Source organism: Triticum urartu, chromosome 2A, assembly GCF_056163025.1.
Source record: "Triticum urartu cultivar PI428250 chromosome 2A, HENAU_Tu73, whole genome shotgun sequence".
In the NCBI taxonomy this organism is placed as follows: domain Eukaryota; kingdom Viridiplantae; phylum Streptophyta; class Magnoliopsida; order Poales; family Poaceae; genus Triticum; species Triticum urartu.
Window position 1 is genome coordinate 338,161,164 of NC_141874.1, and position 18,765 is coordinate 338,179,928.

Sequence of the window (18,765 nt, forward strand, 5' to 3'; positions counted from 1 at the left end):
GTAAATCTATGGTCAAAATTTTATACTAAATACGAGGTAGTATTCCCTCTGTCCCAAAATTCTTGTCTTACATTTGTATAGATACGGATGTATCTAGTACTAGATACATCCGTATGTAGACAAATTTAAGACAAGAATTTTGGGACAGAGGGAGTACAAAAGTGGGCTATGTAGGCCAAAACATGTGCCAAATTCACTTGTGATGCATTTGGCATCGATGCCCCTCCATTGCTCGCCTGGTGCCCCAATCTGGATCACCTAATTTCTTCCGGTGCCAAATTAACTCACGCAATGAAAAAACACTGCGTGGGAGAGAGAGAGGACTGAGGCAATAAAAACACTTGTTTGGGAGAGTGAGATTCTGGTGTAGTTGGTTTGATTGATTTGTTTATACATGTGGGTTTGTGTGCACAGCGGTGCCAAAATCTTTTGATTTGACATCGATGCGTATTATGTGGCATACTTTTGCAAAATATGGCATCGGCCACATAGTGGAAGGCAACAGATGCCCAAGCTCTTCACGTGCTCCTAGTTAAATGAGAGGAAAAAGAAAGAGAGAGAGAGAGAGAGAGAGAGAGAGAGAGAGAATATCACTAGGCAGCCAACCCTATCGTATGAGCGAATGACATTGGAACCTCTTGATGACACTGCAATCTTATGCCGCCAGCTACTCTAATATGTTCTCTTCTTTTGCAGATAAAAAAGAACCGAAAGTGAAAAATGTGCTGCACTATAACAATCTCATTGAATGCCTTGATCTCCATCTTACAGAAATTGATTTAATCGACTACCGAGGCAGCACATCTGAGATTAAATTGGCCAGGTTCTTTGTTCTGGAGGCAAGTGTGCTCAAGGTAATGAGGTTTGGCGTTCTCTGGTGCAACAATGAATGGTGTGCTGATCACCGCAAGCGTCTAAGCCTAAATGACAAAGTCTCCGCAGAAGCTGAATTTGTTTTTGAAACATCAAGTGGCCAGAGACTCGAAAACTTATTTTCACATTAGTGACTTGTCAAGGCGGTGGATTTTAGTTTGTACGATAATGCTGCATCCACCTAAAGTAATGAAAGTTGTTACGTAAACTTCCTAGTAATTCCCTCTTCGTAGGTGCAACATTACTCCTAACATTTGTAATATCAGTTTGAAACTTGTAATATTGTCGTGTCCTATTCCTGCGTTTTCAAAATCCTGCGAATCAAACAGGTCCTGAGTTGGTGATGATGTTGTGCCCCCCATCTTTCACCAATAGCCGTTGGATCTAGATCTGACGCATACAAACCAAGCTTCTCCATTTTTGCAAAAAGATGCCCGCACTTGTTCCGTATTTACAAACAACTCCTTATCTCTCACAATCAGCCTTATCTCCTCCCCACCAAATCTAGAAGGCCGTGGAAAAATCTGGCGCGATGGCCGCTGCCGGAGCCGTCCACCCCCAATCTTGGTGTTCCGTGCAATGCACGGGCATCTACGCATGGGGAATTATGTCGAACAGGGCTAGTTGTAAGCATGCTAGCTCTAGAGCCATGATGATAGTGACTGCAGACGGTGAGGCTGACTATGGTATGCCGAACATGGCGCCTATACTTAGGTGTCATCTCCGGCGCAGGGTCTTGTCACTTCAATGTGAGGAGCAGCACATAATAATTTGACCAACGGGTAGTACAGTGCTAGTACTCCTACTACTACATTGGTAGTACTACTACTAGTACTAGTAGCACCACCATCTGGATTTAGGAGTACTACCACGTCCACCTAGATTTTAGTATTTGACTAGCAATATCTAGTAATGCATGTCACAAAAAATGTAATAATTCCTCTGTAAATAAATACATGGTGTTTTATTCCTATCGGCGAGACAACTTAATGTTTTTTGCTAACTAGAGTACTAATAGGATTACATGCAATGAACTAAACACTGCATGTCATGTTTGGTAGTCTCAAGTCATTGAAAGCATGCACGGCCCACATCTCTCATTGGTTGATATGTCACGGAATAAGAAACAGGAGGGAGTTAATGCACCGTGCCTAAGTATTTTGGGATTATTTGGTTTTCGTAAGGTGACTTACACAACATTTTTGTTTACATGCATTAACATTTTATTAGTTAAATCAAAGGTCAAAACTTGGCGCAAAATGCAAAGGGGACCAATATACCAGTAAACATAAAACTTCTCTCGTTTGGCCCAACTAGAGGTCTGGTGAGATGACTATACTGCACCGGCACGGAGGGGGGCGCAGCTTCATTGACTTACAACAACTGCCTTTGGGTGAATGACACATGGGCCCAGGGGGTGGCTGGCCCACCTATCATACAGCCAAAGGCAGGTGCAGTAGAGGGCCGAGGAGTAGTACGAAATCCTACGCACCTACGCACGCTAACCAAGGGCAAGAGTGATCACTCGAATCGCAAGATCAGTTGACTAGAAGCTAAGCTAGACCCATGGAGGCGATGAGCGCGAGCATCAGCCGGCTGTGCCAGATGGTCCACGATGCCGGCCTGCGGCCCGGCACCGAGGAACGTCTCCAGGTAGTATTGCTTGAGGCCGCCAGGGCAAGGGGCCGCTTGGACGACAACTTAGTCTCCTTGTTTGACGAGGTCCTCGTCGGTTTCCTCGACAAGTTCACCATCGTCAAGAAGCTTAGGGACGACTTTGACGTAAGCCTCCAGCCGACGCGCCCAGGCTCTGCGATGCCTGCCACCCTCAACGGCCACCATGGTGACAACCTCTTCGACGCACTGGTGGCCCTGCGACTGCCCGCGGTCGCGCCGGAGAATGTCCACCTCGAGGTCGCGCTCGCCGCGCAGCGCCTGGCGCAGCAAGACACCATTGACGTAATCACCCACGTCTACGCGCAAATCGTCCACAAGGACTACTACATGCAAGAGGAGGACGATAGGACGCAGGCCTTCTTGGACCGTAGGGCAACCTTGGACGACACTGTTCAGAAGCACATTGAGCTCGCCGCAAACGCCGCTACTCCTCACACGTCGGTTGGTGACCCGGTGCACTAGGGCGTGAGGATGTCGTTGATAGATCCGTATGTATTTTTATCTTCCCGTCAAATCCATGTAGTAGTATATGATACTACAGTAATTATCTTACCTTTCGCATCAACTTCATAATTTTTGTACATACTCCATGCATGAACGGCGCCAGAACCAAATTTCTCATTACTCTAGGCAAAATCGTTATTTTCTATCTATCTGTTGCGCCATGGAGCAACCAAACTTTACAAGTTACGAGTTCAAAAGGAAAAGCCTGCCGTGTTCACGTCGCACCCCCACACGGTTGGTCTGGCACGCCGCTCAAGCGGGAATGCATGCGGTGTTGCATTTTCACTTACAAGTGGGACCGCAGTTGAGCAAACCAACTATCGGCAAACCCCCACCCTGCCCACCACGCGATGGCTGAGAAAACAGGAGGGAGAAGAGATGGCTGTAGCACGGACTCCAAGAAAATTATTGTCGGATGGGACTCGTGTGGGTGGCGTGTGCCGTACTACTAGACGTGAATGCTAGTTATGGCCCATGCCACCCCACTATATCGAGCCTATATCGAGGTACGTAGAACAAATTTCCGGCAGTCCATGCTCAGCCCTCCTCTATCTCTCTTCTCAGCCAGCCAGCGGACGCGCGGAGCCCATCGTCTGTTTGCTCACATGCGGCCCCACATGTCAGTGAAAATGCAAGAGGACCCACTGAACCTGCACATCTTTCACCTCGACGTGCTGGTGATGAAAAAAAAATCCAATAAAGATCTTCGGTGGCCGCTTTTGCGGTTACTCAAGAGTAGTAAGATTCTATTTACAGTTTAACCCAAGATGCACATCTCGTGGCTTCAACTACCACTCTATTTTCTTTCATGACACGACCTGGATGCTGGATGTCCCACGTGTCAGCAAAAGGAGGAAGAACCCAACCAAATCTTCGGTTGTGCTCTCGGATTAGACTAGTTGTGCTAACATAAAAATTTTATTGTGTACTCCCTCCGTTCCAAAACACTTGACTTCCATTTTTCCAAAAATGGATGTACCTATATACTAAAACATGTCTAGATACATATATATTTGACAAATAGAAGGCATATATTGTGCAACGGAGGGAGTAGAATGGATGCAAGTTTTTGTATTGGGAAGAAGAGTACATCCATATATTGACAGAGCGCAATTTAGTAGATGTTCTATCACTTTTAGCTAGCACAGAGGCTAGAGATGAGATTAGTGCACTTGTTGATACTCCTACTAGAATAGAGGCTAGACATGAGACTAGATGCGAGGAAGCAACGTCTACTTCTTTACACTCGAAGAAGAAAGAAGCACGCAAGATCGAGCCTCCACAGATCAACAATGTATGCATCGAGAAGGCACTAATCCAACTTACAGGAGTAGTAAAATGTATTCTTGTGGTTCTTGTTTTCTTTGGTCTTGCTTTTCTAGTCAAAATTATCATTGGAGTTCGTGTAAAACGGAGGTCCGTTTGGGGTCGTGCGTTGGAGTTGGCCTTACAAGTGGGACCACAGTTAAGGAAACCGACTATCGGCAAACCCCCACCTCGCCCGCCGCGCGATGGCTGAAGTTAGAGAAACGACGAGGTTGAAGAGATTGCTCTAGCACGGACTCCAAGAAATAATATGGTGTCAGATGGATGTCATGGTGGTGGCGTGTGCCGTACTCCTGGACGTGAATGCTTGTTCTGGCCCATGCCACCCTACTACTCCTACTACTTACTCCTACTATATAGTACTAGTATCGAGAATTTGAGGTGCTGGTTACGTACAGCGAACACATTAACATATGGCTACAGTAAAAACACCCGCCCGACGCGCGAAGCATGTGAAGCTAGTACAAAATAGTGTACTACTATTGTTGATTGGCCTCATCCGATAACCTGTTGCAATGCACGTACAATTATGTATTTGGAAAATATTTTTTTGCCTCGTCGCACCACTCACTCAGAGAAGCGACTCGAAAGCCATTCATAAATTTAGTAAGTTTATCATAGGCATATCATTTTATTACATACAACAGGTCATCAACCCACATCGACAACAAGGATACATTATAAATACTAAAGTTTTCACCACATAACAAATAACAAGCAATGAAATGAACTTCAACTCAACCATTCATCGGCGCTGGAAACGCTTGCTTTGAACCACAAGTGATTCTCTGGGACGGGCCATCGATTGTTGATCTGGAAACCAACGCAGGACTGATCATCCAGGCTGAAGCGGCCTACTATATCAGTACCAGGGTAGGGAACCACCCAAATATCCGACGTATAGACAAAGTTTCTTCTCATAAATGGTACTAGTAACATTGTGTCAACAGCAGTTGGATCGCCTTTCACCATCATCGGATAGTTTTGTCCAAGAGAGAGCGAGTTTTCTCCAAGACTATCAATTCTATACCAGGGAGAAGGAGTTGGTGCTAGCACACTAGTATCCATCCCGAATACCATGCAACGGGTGTTAGAATAGGTCCGGAGAGTGCGACCATGGGAGACTACACCTGCCTCCTTAGCAGTAACTGTTGGGGAACGTAGTAATTTCAAAAAATTTCCTACGCACACGCAAGATCATGGTGATGCATAGCAACGAGAGGAGGAGAGTGTGATCTACGTACCCTTGTAGATCGACAACGGAAGCGTTGACTTTGGTTGATGTAGTCGTACGTCTCCACGGCCCGACCGATCAAGCACCGAAACTACGACACCTCCGAGTTTTAGCACACGTTCAGCTCGATGACGATCCCCGGACTCCGATCCAGCAAAGTGTCGGGGAAGAGTTCCGTCAGCATGACGGCGTGGTGACAATCTTGATGTACTATCGTCACAGGGCTTCGCCTAAGCACCGCTACAATGTTATCGAGGATTATGGTGGAAGGGGGCACCGCACATGGCTAAGAATATGATCACGTGGATCAACTTGTGTGTCTAGGGGTGCCCCCTGCCTCCGTATATAAAGGATCCAAGGGGGGGTGCGGCCGACCCTAGCAGGAGGCGCGCAGGAGGAGTCCTACTCCTACCGGGAGTAGGACTCCTCTCCCTTTCCTTGTCCAAGTAGGAGAGGGGGAAGGAGAGAAGGAAAAAGGGGGGGCGCCGCCCCTCCCTCCTTGTCCAATTCGGACTAGGGGGAGAGGGGGCGCGCGGCCTACCCTGGCAGCCCCTCCTCTTCTCCACTTTAGGCCCATGAGGCCCATTAACCCCCCGGGGGGTTCCGGTAACCCCTCGGTGCTCCGGTTTTATCCGAAACTTCCCCGGAACACTTCCGGTGTCCGAATATAGCCGTCCAATATATCAATCTTTATGTCTCGACCATTTCGAGACTCCTCGTCATGTCCGTGATCACATCCGGGACTCCGAACTAACTTCGGTACATCAAAACTCATAAAGTCATAATATAACTGTCATCGAAACCTTAAGCTTGCGGACCCTACGGGTTCGAGAACTGATGAGGACATCAATACCATTGTTACACCCACAGCCCCTACTGTTACATATACTGGACCAATTACTAGAGCTCGCGCACGCCAATTAAATTACCAGGTACTTTCGTTTCTTGGTAATGATTCTAATGTTCATGAGATTATGATGCTGCCTAAATTGGATACATTTGTTTTGCTTACAAATGAAGGGCCTAGCTTGGAGAAGGATGAACATTGGAGCAAGAACACGCATGGAGTTGATGGCATGCGCAAGGGGATCAAGAACGGAGTTACAAGTGATGATTTCAGGACTTTGAAGCCGCCATAAGGAGTGCATGAAGCCATGGACGAAATATACAAGATGCCACTTCATAATATTCGTCCATAGGCTATTCTAGGTGCTGCGTCACCTTATTAATGGGCCAGGCCCATGTAATTTCGAAATACTTAAGTATAGGCTATTTTTAGAGTCCGTATGTGTGGGGAAACAAGAGTTAGGGTTGGTTTCGGACCCCACCCTCAAGGGCCACGAAATTCCCCCCTCTTCCTCCATATATACAGCCCTTAGGGCGTCGTTTAGACTTTGGGTTTTGTTTAGATTAAAAGTTCGCCATAGCTGCAACTTCGCGTACTTCGTTTGTGTCCAACGACCAGACCAAGACGTCACAGAACCCCACCTTGATCAATAAAGCTTTCATCTTATATTCGCAATATCCCGATTGCAATCTCAGTTTCTTGCTTGTTCTTCGTTTGCTCGCAGGAAACAGACCCTCGTGGTCAGGTTGATCGTGCTCCGGCGTGGTCAATAACCCTCGGAAGTTGGTTTAGCGATTGCTAAGGCGCGACGTCTCGCACGTTCGTAGTCGGATCGTCAAGGTCGACTCCCACAGAAAACGATAGCCACCATCTCATCGAAACATCGGGACACCTTAGCCTCTATCAAGTGGTATCAGATTTCCAAGTTGCTCGGTGAGATTTTTACAGTTTTTCGTAGATTAGATCGAGTCTGTTCTTCATACCTACAGTCCACGAAAAAAAGCCACACAAAAAAATTAGGGTTAGTTCATCATATCCGAACCAATCTGAGCCTTTGCATAATCTTTTTAGGGTTTTTGCTTTGTTGAATTTGCGGTTGCATCGTCGTGTCAAGTTGCTGGTCTTAGAGTCTAGTCTTTTAGAGTTTCGAGTTCTGGTCATCTACCACTTTTGCTTATCCGCCACCGCTCTGAATCCATATCCATATACCACTACCAATCCGTATCCATATACCACCACCAATCTCTATCCATATACCACCACCGCTACCATATACCACCACCGCTGCCATATACCACAACCATATATCCACCACCAATCCGAGTTCTTCTCATATTAGGTTTGTTCTTGAGATCAATCTAAATTCCGAGTCGTGTTTCCTTGCCTGCGTAGGTCTCGGAAAAAAAAGAGGAGCGCAAAAAAAAGGAGCGCAAAAAAAAAAGAGCAAAAAAAAAGTTCCAGATTGTGCTTTTCCCTTATTTACGTGCAGCGTCGTGATTTTGTTAGTGTTCTAGGCTCGTGTCTCTAGCACGGTCTAGCCTAGGACCAGCACAGTACCGTCGTTGAGCGTTTATTCAACTTTGCATCTCTGAATTGATTATTGCTGACCCTTTTTGCTACCATACTATAAGCCTTCCCAGCTCCACATACATCTACGTCGTGCGTTTGACTCTCCCTGGCAATCGCTCTATCCAAGCTTTTGAGAGTTTTTGACTACAACGGTTGCCGATCACCGCCTGCTGCTGGGTAAGAACTGGTAAGAATTTGAGATTTGCTTGACGGATTTGTGACACCCGCCACCACCACCACTTGTTAGTAGTCTGTAGGATCATATTCTTGTGTGTTTCTATTGCTGCTAACCATGCCAGGATCACAAGCCGACGAGACTGACTGGGAGAACTTGACGAACAAGGAGCTTCATGATACGTTTCAGCAAATGATGAATGGACAGGTGCAAGATGTGATAAACAGATTTGAAGAGGCCATGGAGAAGATAGATGGCATGGAGAAGACGTTTGAAACAAAGCTCGATAACAAGTTTGCTGAATTGCTTTCGCGTTTTCCACCACCACCACCGGCTGCTCCTGCCGCACCTCTGCAACAACAGCAACAACACTGACTACCTCCACGTCAGGAAACAGCCCTCCGCCGAGCGAGCCGTGTCCCTCTTCAGTCGGGCCAAACTGCTGGTGCTGCTGTTGATACTTCTGTGGCTCCAACTGCTGATGTGGAGGAGGATGCTTATGTGGGAGATTATGAGGTTGAGGTTGATCAAAATCAGAACTACGTGCCACCAACAGCACAGCAACCACCAGGTCGTCCACATGCAAATAATGGCAATGGTAGGGCTCACCCTCAGGTACGAGATCATGACCATCTCCCTAAACTAAAATTGAATATTCCACCATTTGAGGGTAGATATGTTCCTGATATATATCTTACTTGGGAGTTAGAAACTGAACAACGATTTACATGTTTACAATATCCCGAGGAGAGACGTGTTCCTGTTGCTGTTTGTGCTTTCACTAGTTTTGCATGTGTTTGGTGGTCTGAGCATTGTAGATTATATCCTATTCCTGCTACTTGGGCTGCTTTGAAAACTGCTATGCGTACTCGTTGGGTTCCACCATATTATCAACGTGAATTACTTCAAAAATTGCAGCGCTTAAGACAGGGAAAAAATTCTGTAGAAGAATATTATCAGGAATTACAAACTGGCATGATTAGATGTGGTATTGTTGAGGAGAATGAAGCTATGCTTGCACGTTTTATGAGAGATTCAGACGATTCTAGAGTATAAGGAGTATACTAATATCACTCGTTTATTCCATCTTGCTTGTAAAGCTGAACGTGAAGTGCAGGATCGACAGGCATTGGCGCAGACTAACTTTTCTGCAGGTCGACGTTCATCATGGACACCACGTGCATCATCTACTTCCACACGTTCTGCTACAGCGGCGCCTCCGTCGGCTACCACCTCCAACCGTGATACAATAAAGCAGGCACAATCACCACTATCTGCCAAGAGCACACCTTCTGGGCCTGCAAAGAGCTCTTCTTCATCCATGGCATCAACAGGGCAAACACATGATATTATTTGTCGACGTTGCAAGGGTGGAGGACATTATGCGAGAGAATGCCCTTCTAAGCGTGTGATGATTGTTACTGAGGATGGTGGGTATGAGTCCGCTAGTGACTATGATGAGGAGACTTTGGCTCTTATTACACGTGACGAACACGGTGGAGACGATTCTGATCATGAGACGAAATACATGGCTCCTGAAGATGCTGACAGGTATGAATGTTTAGTTGCTCAATGTGTTTTGAGTGTGCAGGTTACACAAGCTGAGCAAAATCAGAGGCATAATTTGTTCCATACAAAGGGAGTTGTGAAGGAACGTTCTGTTCGCGTGATCATAGATGGAGGGAGCTGCAATAACTTGGCTAGCATGGAGATGGTGGAGAAGCTATCTCTCACCACAAGACCACATCCACATCCTTACTACATCCAATGGTTCAACAACAGCGGCAAGATTAAGGTAACACGTACTGTTCGTGTGCATTTTAGTATCTCTACATATGCTGATTATGTTGATTGTGATGTGGTACCTATGCAAGCATGTTCCTTATTACTTGGTAGACCATGGCAATTTGATAAAAATTCTGTACACCATGGTAGAAACAATTAGTATACTCTTGTTCATAACGATAAAAATATTACTTTGCTTCCTATGACTCCTGATTCCATTTTGAAAGATGATATTAATAGAGCTAATAAAGCAAAACAGGAGACAAATAAGAGTGAAAATCAGATTGTGGCAAAAGAATTTGAGCACCAAATGAAGCCTAATTATAAACCATCTACTGTTGTTTCTGAAATTAAATTGAAAAGTGCATGTTTACTTGCCACCAAATCTGATATTGATGAGCTAGATTTCAGCAAATCTGTTTGCTATGCTTTTGTGTGCAAAGAGGCATTATTTTCATTCGAGGACGTGCCTTCCTCTTTGCCCCCTGCTGTCACTAACATTTTGTAGGAGTTCGCTGACGTCTTTCCACAAGACGTGCCACCGGGATTACCACCTATTCGAGGGATTGAGCATCAAATTGACTTAATTCCCGGTGCTTCGCTACCCAACCGTGCACCATACCGTACCAATCCAGAGGAGACGAAGGAGATTATGCGTCAAGTACAAGAACTGCTCGACAAAGGTTATATACGCGAATCCCTTAGTCCTTGTGCTGTTCCTATCATTTTAGTGCCGAAAAAGGATGGTACGTCGCGTATGTGCGTTGATTGTAGAGGCATTAATAATATTACTATTCGTTATCGTCATCCTATTCCTAGGCTAGATGATATGCTTGATGAATTGAGTGGCTCTACAATATTCTCCAAAGTTGATTTGCGTAGTGGATACCATCAAATTCGTATGAAATTGGGTGATGAATGGAAAACAGCATTTAAAACTAAGTTTGGATTATATGAGTGGTTAGTCATGCCTTTTGGGTTAACTAATGCACCTAGTACTTTCATGAGGTTAATGAACGAAGTTTTACGTGCTTTCATTGGACGATTTGTGGTAGTTTACTTTGATGACATATTGATTTATAGCAAATCTTTGGAGGAACATTTGGAACATTTACGTGCTGTTTTTATTACTCTACGTGATGCACGTTTGTTTGGAAACCTTGGAAAGTGCACCTTTTGCACCGACCAAGTATCTTTTCTTGGCTATGTTGTTACTCCACAGGGAATTGAAGTTGATAAAGCCAAGATTGAAGCTATTGAGAGTTGGCCGCAGCCCAAAACGGTCACACAAGTGAGGAGTTTCCTTGGCCTCGCTGGTTTCTATAGGCGTTTTGTGAGAGATTTCAGCACCATTGCTGCACCTCTCAACGAGCTTACAAAGAAGGATGTGCCTTTTGTTTGGGGTACCGCACAGGAAGAAGCCTTCATGGTTTTGAAACATAAGTTGACACATGCTCCTTTACTCCAACTTCCTAATTTCAATAAGACTTTTGAGCTTGAATGTGATGCTAGTGGAATTGGATTAGGAGGTGTGTTATTACAAGATGGAAAACCTGTTGCATACTTTTCTGAAAAATTGAGTGGGCCTAGTCTGAACTATTCTACTTATGATAAAGAATTATATGCTCTTGTTCGGACCTTAGAAACATGGCAACATTATTTATGGCCCAAGGAATTTGTTATACATTCTGATCATGAATCTTTGAAACACATTAAAAGTCAAGCAAAACTGAACCGTAGACATGCTAAATGGGTTGAATTCATTGAGACTTTCCCTTATGTCATTAAACACAAGAAGGGTAAAGAAAATGTTATTGCTGATGCCTTGTCTCGTCGTTATACTATGCTTTCACAACTTGACTTTAAAATATTTGGTTTGGAGACCATCAAAGATCAATATGTTCATGATGCTGAATTTAAAGATGTATTACAGAATTGTAAGGAAGGGAGAACTTGGAACAAGTTCGTTCTTAACGATGGATTTGTGTTTCGTGCTAACAAGCTATGCATTCCAGCTAGCTCCGTTCGTCTTTTGTTGTTGCAGGAGGCGCATGGAGGAGGATTAATGGGACACTTTGGCGTCAAGAAGACAGAAGATATACTTGCTACACATTTCTTTTGGCCAAAGATGAGACGGGATGTTGAGCGTTTTGTTGCCCGCTGCACTACATGTCAAAGAGCTAAGTCACGACTCAATCCTCATGGTTTATATATGCCTTTGCCAGTACCTAGTGTTCCTTGGGAGGATATATCTATGGACTTTGTTTTAGGTTTACCTCGAACAAAGAAGGGGAGGGATAGCATATTTGTTGTCGTGGATAGGTTCTCGAAAATGGCACACTTTATACCATGTCAAAAAAGCGATGATGCTGTTAATGTTGCTGATTTGTTCTTTCGTGAAATTATTCGCTTACATGGTGTGCCAAATACTATTGTTTCAGATCGTGATACTAAATTTCTTAGCCACTTTTGGAGATGTTTATGGGCTAAGTTGGGGACTAAGCTGCTTTTTAGTACTACTTGTCACCCCCAAACTGATGGACAAACTGAAGTAGTCAATAGAACATTGTCTACTATGCTTAGGGCTGTTTTGAAGAATAACAAGAAAATGTGGGAAGAATGCTTGCCTCATATTGAATTTGCTTATAATCGTTCATTGCATTCTACTACTAAGATGTGCCCTTTTGAAATTGTGTATAGTTTCCTACCTCGTGCACCTATTGATTTGTTGCCTCTTCCATCTTCAGAGAAGGTTAATTTTGATGCTAAAGAACGCTCTGAATTGATTTTAAAAATGCATGAGTTAACTAAGGAAAACATTGAGCGTATGAATGCTAAATATATACTTGCTGGAGATAAGGGTAGAAAACATGTTGTGTTTGCGCCTGGAGATCTTGTTTGGTTACATTTGCGTAAAGATAGATTTCCTAATCTGCGCAAATCAAAGCTAATGCCACGTGCTGATGGTCCTTTTAAGGTGTTAGAGAAAATAAATGATAATGCATATAAACTTGAGCTACCTGTAGATTTTGGGGTTAGTCCCACTTTTAACATTGCAGATTTGAACCTTATTTGGGTGAGGAAGATGCGCTTCCGTCGAGGACGACTTCATTTGAAGAAGGGGAGGATGATGAGGACATCAATACCATTGTTACACCCACAGCCCCTACTGTTACATACACTGGACCAATTACTAGAGCTCGCGCACGCCAATTAAATTACCAGGTACTTTCGTTTCTTGGTAATGATTCTAATGTTCATGAGATTATGATGCTGCCTAAATTGGATACATTTGTTTTGCTTACAAATGAAGGGCCTAGCTTGGAGAAGGATGAACATTGGAGCAAGAACACGCATGGAGTTGATGGCATGCGCAAGGGGATCAAGAACGGAGTTACAAGTGATGATTTCAGGACTTTGAAGCCGCCATAAGGAGTGCATGAAGCCATGGACGAAATATACAAGATGCCACTTCATAATATTCGTCCATAGGCTATTCTAGGTGCTGCGTCACCTTATTAATGGGCCAGGCCCATGTAATTTCGAAATACTTAAGTATAGGCTATTTTTAGAGTCCGTATGTGTGGGGAAACAAGAGTTAGGGTTGGTTTCGGACCCCACCCTCAAGGGCCACGAAATTCCCCCCTCTTCCTCCATATATACAGCCCTTAGGGCGTCGTTTAGACTTTGGGTTTTGTTTAGATTAAAAGTTCGCCATAGCTGCAACTTTGCGTACTTCGTTTGTGTCCAACGACCAGACCAAGACGTCACAGAACCCCACCTTGATCAATAAAGCTTTCATCTTATATTCGCAATATCCCGATTGCAATCTCAGTTTCTTGCTTGTTCTTCGTTTGCTCGCAGGAAACAGGCCCTCGTGGTCAGGTTGATCGTGCTCCGGCGTGGTCAATAACCCTCGGAAGTTGGTTTAGCGATTGCTAAGGCGCGACGTCTCGCACGTTCGTAGTCGGATCGTCAAGGTCGACTCCCACAGAAAACGATAGCCACCATCTCATCGAAACATCGGGACACCTTAGCCTCTATCAAGAACAATGTAGACATGACCGAGACACGTCTCCGGTCAATAACCAATAGCGGAACCTGGATGCTTATATTGGCTCCTACATATTCTACGAAGATCTTTATCGGTCAGACCGCATAACAACATACGTTGTTCCCTTTGTCATCGGTATGTTACTTGCCCGAGATTCGATCATCGGTATCTCAATACCTAGTTCAATCTCGTTACCGGCAAGTCTCTTTACTCGTTTCGTAATACATCATCTTGCAACTAACTCATTAGTTGTAATGCTTGCAAGGCTTATGTGATGTGCATTACCGAGAGGGCCTAGAGATACCTCTCCGACATTCGGAGTGACAAATCCTAATCTCGAAATACGCCAACCCAACATGTACTTTTGGAGACACCTGTAGAGCACCTTTATAATCACCCATTTATGTTGTGACGTTTGGTAGCACACAAAGTGTTCCTCCGGCAAACGGGAGTTGCATAATCTCATAGTCATAGGAACATGTATAAGTCATGAAGAAAGCAATACCAACATACTAAATGATCGGGTGCTAAGCTAATGGAATGGGTCATGTCAATCAGATCATTCACCTAATGATGTGATCCCGTTAATCAAATAACAACTCTTTGTCCATGGTTAGGAAACATAACCATCTTTGATTAACAAGCTAGTCAAGTAGAGGCATACTAGTGACACTCTGTTTGTCTATGTATTCACACATGTATTATGTTTCCGGTTAATACAATTCTAGCATGAATAATAAACATTTATCATGATATAAGGAAATAAATAATAACTTTATTATTGCCTCTAGGGCATATTTCCTTCAGTCTCCCACTTGCACTAGAGTCAATAATCTAGAGTACACAGTAATGATTCTAACACCCATGGAGCCTTGGTGCTGATCATGTTTTGCTCGTGGAAGAGGCTTAGTCAATGGGTCTGCAACATTCAGATCCGTATATATCTTGCAAATCTCTATGTCTCCCACCTGGACTAGATCCCGGATGGAATTGAAGCGTCTCTTGATATGCTTGGTTCTCTTGTGAAATCTGGATTCCTTTGCCAAGGCAATTGCACCGGTATTGTCACAAAAGATTTTCATTGGACCCGATGCACTAGGTATGACACCTAGATCGGATATGAACTCCTTCATCCAGACACCTTCATTTGCTGCTTCCGAAGCAGCTATGTACTCCGCTTCACATGTAGATCCCACTACAACGCTTTGTTTAGAACTGCACCAACTGACAGCTCCACCGTTTAATGTAGACACGTATCCGGTTTGCGATTTAGAATCGTCCGGATCAGTGTTAAAGCTTGCATCAATGTAACCTTTTACGATGAGCTCTTTGTCACCTCCATATATGAGAAACATATCCTTAGTCCTTTTCAGGTATTTCAGGATGTTCTTGACCGCTGTCCAGTGATCCACTCCTGGATCACTTTGGTACCTCCCTGCTAGACTTATAGCAAGGCACACATCAGGTCTGGTACACAGCATTGGATACATGATAGAGCCTATGGCTGAAGCATAGGGAACATCTTTCATTTTTTCTCTATCTTCTGCAGTGGTCGGGCATTGAGTCTTACTCAACTTCACACCTTGTAACACAGGCAAGAACCCTTTCTTTGCTTGATCCATTTTGAACTTCTTCAAAACTTTGTCAAGGTATGTGCTTTGTGAAAGTCCAATTAAGCGTCTTGATCTATCTCTATAGATCTTAATGCCTAATATGTAAGCAGCTTCACCGAGGTCTTTCATTGAAAAACTCTTATTCAAGTATCCCTTTATGCTATCCAGAAATTCTATATCATTTCCAATTAGTAATATGTCATCCACATATAATATCAGAAATGCTACAGAGCTCCCACTCACTTTCTTGTAAATACAGGCTTCTCCAAAAGTTTGTATAAAACCAAATGCTTTGATCACACTATCAAAGCATTTATTCCAACTCCAAGAGGCTTGCACCAGTCCATAAATGGATCGCTGGAGTTTGCACACTTTGTTAGCTCCCTTTGGATCGACAAAACCTTCTGGTTGCATCATATACAATTCTTCTTCCAGAAATCCATTCAGGAATGCAGTTTTGACATCCATCTGCCAAATTTCATAATCATAAAATGCGACAATTGCTAACATGATTCGGACAGACTTAAGCATCGCTACGGGTGAGAAGGTCTCATCGTAGTCAATCCCTTGAACTTGCCGAAAACCTTTTGCGACAAGTCGAGCTTTGTAAACAGTAATATTACCGTCAGCGTCAGTCTTCTTCTTGAAGATCCATTTATTCTCAATTGCTTGCCGATCATCGGGCAAGTCAACCAAAGTCCATACTTTGTTCTCATACATGGATCCCATCTCAGATTTCATGGCTTCAAGCCATTTTGCGGAATCTGGGCTCACCATCGCTTCTTCATAGTTCGTAGGTTCATCATGATCTAGTAGCATGACTTCCAGAACAGGATTACCGTACCACTCTGGCGTGGATCTCACTCTAGTTGATCTACGAGGTTCAGTAGTATCTTGTTCTGAAGTTTCATGATCATCATCATTAGCTTCCTCACTAACTGGTGTAGGTGTCACAGAAACAGGTTTCTGTGATGTACTACTTTCCAATAAGGGAGTAGGTACAGTTACCTCGTCAAGTTCTACTTTCCTCCCACTCACTTCTTTCGAGAGAAACTCCTTCTCCAGAAAGTTTCTGAATTTAGCAACAAAAGTCTTGCCTTCGGATCTGTGATAGAAGGTGTATCCAATAGTCTCCTTTGGATATCCTATGAAGACACATTTCTCTGATTTGGGTTCGAGCTTATCTGATGAGGACATCAATACCATTGTTACACCCACAGCCCCTACTGTTACATATACTGGACCAATTACTAGAGCTCGCGCACGCCAATTAAATTACCAGGTACTTTCGTTTCTTGGTAATGATTCTAATGTTCATGAGATTATGATGCTGCCTAAATTGGATACATTTGTTTTGCTTACAAATGAAGGTCCTAGCTTGGAGAAGGATGAACATTGGAGCAAGAACACGAATGGAGTTGATGGCATGCGCAAGGGGATCAAGAACGGAGTTACAAGTGATGATTTCAGGACTTTGAAGCCGCCATAAGGAGTGCATGAAGCCTTGGACGAAATATACAAGATGCCACTTCATAATATTCGTCCATAGGCTATTCTAGGTGCTGCGTCACCTTATTAATGGGCCAGGCCCATGTAATTTCGAAATACTTAAGTATAGGCTATTTTTAGAGTCCGTATGTGTGGGGAAACAAGAGTTAGGGTTGGTTTCGGACCCCACCCTCAAGGGCCACGAAATTCCCCTCTCTTCCTCCATATATACAGCCCTTAGGGCGTCGTTTAGACTTGGGTTTTGTTTAGATTAAAAGTTCGCCATAACTGCAACTTCGCGTACTTCGTTTGTGTCCAACGACCAGACCAAGACGTCACAGAACCCCACCTTGATCAATAAAGCTTTCATCTTATATTCGCAATATCCAGATTGCAATCTCAGCTTCTTGCTTGTTCTTCGTTTGCTCGCAGGAAACAGGCCCTCGTGGTCAGGTTGATCGTGCTCCGGCGTGGTCAATAACCCCTCGGAAGTTGGTTTAGCGATTGCTAAGGCGCGACGTCTCGCACGTTCGTAGTCGGATCGTCAAGGTCGACTCCCACAGAAAACGATAGCCACCATCTCATCGAAACATCGGGACACCTTAGCCTCTATCAAGTGGTATCAGATTTCCAGGTTGCTCGGTGAGATTTTACAGTTTTTCGTAGATTAGATCGAGTCTGTTCTTCATACCTACAGTCCACGAAAAAGCCAGAAAAAAAATTAGGGTTAGTTCATCATATCCGAACCAATCTGAGCCTTTGCATAATCTTTTTAGGGTTTTTGCTTTGTTGAATTTGCGGTTGCATCGTCGTGTCAAGTTGCTGGTCTTAGAGTCTAGTCTTTTAGAGTTTCGAGTTCTGGTCATAAGTTGTCACGCCGCCGCCGCACCATCATCATCGCCCATCTACCACTTTTGCTTATCCGCCACCGCTTTGAATCCATATCCATATACCACCACCAATCCGTATCCATATACCACCACCAATCTGTATTCATATACCACCACCGCTACCATATACCACCACCGCTGCCATATACCACAACCATATATCCACCACCAATCCGAGTTCTTCTCATATTAGGTTTGTTCTTGAGATCAATCTCAATTCCGATTCGTGTTTCCTTGCCTGCGTAGGTCTCGGAAAAAAAAAAGAGTCTGGAGACCCCCGGGCAGTTTTTAGGCCAAAATTTTCACGGGCAAAAATATTTTTTCCCTATCCTATTTTTAGGCTTTTCTGAGTCTTTTGAGCCACGTGCCATCATAGTGATTTTTTGTCGCACTTTTTCGTCGTCGCTGCCTTGATTTCCGAAAAAAAAAGTGGAAAAAAAATTTTCATGCCCATACTATCAGTTTGACGAGGGAAGAGTTTTGAGACACTCGCCGTTATAGTAATTTTTCGCAAAAAAAAAAAAGAGGAGCGCAAAAAAAAAAAAGAGAGGAGCGCAAAAAAAAAGGAGTGCAAAAAAAAAAGCGAAAAAAAAAGTTCCAGAGTGTGCTTTTCCCTTATTTACGTGCAGCGCCGTGATTTTGTTAGTGTTCTAGGCTCGCGTCTCTAGCACGGTCTAGCCTAGGACCAGCACAGTACCGTCGTTGAGCGTTTATTCAACTTTGCATCTCT